The 3,064-nt window shown below is 35.7% G+C and overlaps 1 pseudogene; it reads right to left on the reverse strand.

Annotated features, from left to right (window-relative positions):
* Nucleotides 1-1,840: 1,840 nt before the first annotated feature.
* LOC123814474 lies at nucleotides 1,841-1,968 on the reverse strand (annotated as a pseudogene).
* Nucleotides 1,969-3,064: the final 1,096 nt, after the last annotated feature.

Genomic DNA, 3,064 nt, shown 5'->3' on the forward strand with positions numbered 1-3,064 from the left:
AACATATATTATTTCTGATTAAAGCATTGAAACGTGTGAAGAATAAAGTGAAAAATTGCCTATGATTCCAGTTTACAGAGATACCTACCATTAATATACATATTTTTTGTATGTGTATATGAGGTCCATCTGGAAAAAGTCCAACTATTGTTAATATAAAGAGAATGGTTTGAGCAACATTGATGTAACCTGGCAGCCAAGGAGGGTGGACTGGAATGTACATTCATGAACACTTATGACTTCACTGTACTAGTCAGTGGGGGCAGTATATGCCATTGAATGAGCATGTGTACTGTGTGGCTGTGACATTCAAAATGACTGAGGGAGGAGAGCAACAAATCTGGATCAGATTTTGTGTTAAGCTTGAACATTCCTCCATGGAAACTATCTGGATGATTCAGAAGGCTGTAGCTATGGGCAACTGGTGATTGGCAGCTTCATCACAACAATGCACCCACTCATGCATCATGTCTCCTGCAGAGTTTTTGGCAAAATATCATATCACCTAGGTGACTCAGACCCTCTATAACCCAGATTTAGTGCCCTGCAACTTCTGGCTTTTCCCAAAAATAAAATCACCCTTGAAAGGGAAGAAATTTCAGACCATTGGTGACATTCATGAAAATACAATAGGGCTGATAGCTGATGGAGATTGGGAGAACTGTGTAAGGTCCCAAGGTGCCTATTTTGAAGGAGACTGAGGCATCATTGTCCTACATACAACATTTCTTGTACCTTGTATCTTCTTTAATAAATGTCTCTATTTTTCATATTACATAGCTGGATACCTTCTGGAGAGACCTCATATATTAACTGGGTCCATATTACATGTACAGTTTTGTATCCTGCTTTCTCAGCCTAGCAATGCACAGTATTTTCCAGCATTCAATGTTATTTGAAAACATTAATTGTTTTATATTTATCATATCTATATATATTGCTGAAATACATTTCTACCTAGTTATGTACATTTTTCTGTTTGCTTTATACTATAAACAAAAGTATAGCAAAAGTCGTGCACAATTCTTAGTCCAGCAAAAACAGTGGGTATTTTTGCCTATATTCTGAGTCTCATGGAAATTCTTCTAGTGTCTTATTTTCTTCGTTATTCCACAGAATACAAACATATTGGTGAATAGATGTACCACTGATTAAAAGATTTCTGTTGTCAAATGGGTCTGTGCAATGTTGAGTTCAATAAAGGTATAGAGGTTTTTTTTTTCTTCTGTGGGACTTCTCAGTCTTTAATATACAAGTGTGCACTCTGAATTTTTAAGAGACAGATCAGACAAGTAGTGGGCCATTTTTCCAAAGATCACAGACCAATAACATTGTGGAATTTTGGTTTGTGAAGCATTAAATATGATGCTTTCTTTTATTAAAAATAGATATTCTTTATCATGATAATTGAAGATTACTCTAGTTAAATATTAGTTGGGTAATACAAGGCTATGCTGCAACAAATACATTCTAAAATTGCTAAGGCTCAACACAACAAAGATTTATTCCTTGCTCATATCATGGTATGGGACAGGTCAGGCTCCTATGTGTTTCTTTTCTAAATAGCATCCCAGGGACACAGAATGCTTCTAAATTCTAACTCTACCAGCTCTGAGATTTTTGATTTTAGCCACTTAAACGAGATTTAGTGTGGAGAATGCACAATTGCTCTTAACTTCCTTCTTTCCACTGGTGAGAATTAGTCATCTATGTAGACAACTAAGAGTCATGAAAACTGGGAAATGTTAAGGAGAATATAAGTATTTGATGAATAATAACAGTCTCTGATATACTTTTTTCCCTTTTTCTTCTCTTTTTATTTTTTTCCTTTTTTTTCCTTATTGTCCTCTCATACCTTTAAGAGCCAGGATGGCCCCCCTAAACTGAGGGGGAGACTGCTGTGTGTCCTGTCAGACTCCTCTGTTACAACTGAGTACAGGGGAGCAGAGAAAGTATAGGCTAGGACAAGTGACATACATTTTTTAAATAAGCAATGGATGCTGGATATCACTGAATGCTATGTTAGCCTAGGTTCTCCAGAGAAACAGACTCAACAGGAGACAGACAGAGATAGATTTACATAAATATATATTTTAAAGATTTTTAATTTATGTTTAGAGGGAAGGGAAGGGAGGGAGAAACAGAGGGAGAGAAACACGAATGTGCGGTTGCCTCCTATGTAACCCCTACTGGGGACCTGGCCTGCAACACAGGCATGTGCCCTGACAGGGAATTGAACTGGTAACACTATGGTTCGAAGGCCGATGCTTAATCCACTCAGCTATACCAGCCAGGTGATTTACATAAATATTTTATGTGTGAGGAAATTTATTATGATGCTTGGTAGAATTCACCAGAGAAACCATATGGTCCTGAGCTTTACTTTGTTGGAAGGTTTTTGATTGTTGTTTCAATCTCCTCACATGTTATTTGTCTATTCAGATTTTCTGTTTCTTCAGAATTCAGTTTTGATAGGTTTTATGTTTTTAGAAATTTTTCATTTCTTCTAAATTGTGTAGTTCGTAGTCCATCATGATCTTTTGCATTTCTGTGGAGTCAATTGTAATATCTCCTCTTTCATTTATAATTTTACTTGGGTCTTCTATTCATGGAGTATAATACTTTTTATACATTACTCAATTCTATTTACTAGGACTTTGTTTAGAATTCTTATATATATAAAAAAAGAATTCTTATATATATTTGTGAGAAATATTGGTCTGTGTTTTTCTTTATTTGTGCTGTATTTTTTTAAAAAATATATTTCATTGATTACTCTATTACAGTTGTCCCATTTTTTTTCTCCCCTTTATTCCTCTACACTGACTCTCCCACCCACATTCCCTCCCCTTAGTTCATGTCCATGGGTGATACATATAAGTTATTTGGCTTCTCTATTTCCTATACTATTGTTAACCTCCCCCTGTCTATTTTGTACCTACTTATTCTCTGTACTTCTTATTCTCTGTACTTTTTCCCCTATTCTACCTCCTCCCCATTTCACTGATAACTCTCCATGTGATCTCCATTTATGTAATTCTGTCCTGTTCCAGTTGTTTGCTTA

The sequence above is a fragment of the Phyllostomus hastatus genome, unplaced genomic scaffold, assembly GCF_019186645.2.
Source record: "Phyllostomus hastatus isolate PE091 unplaced genomic scaffold, TTU_PhHast_1.1 phas_contig_1, whole genome shotgun sequence".
NCBI lineage: Eukaryota > Metazoa > Chordata > Mammalia > Chiroptera > Phyllostomidae > Phyllostomus > Phyllostomus hastatus.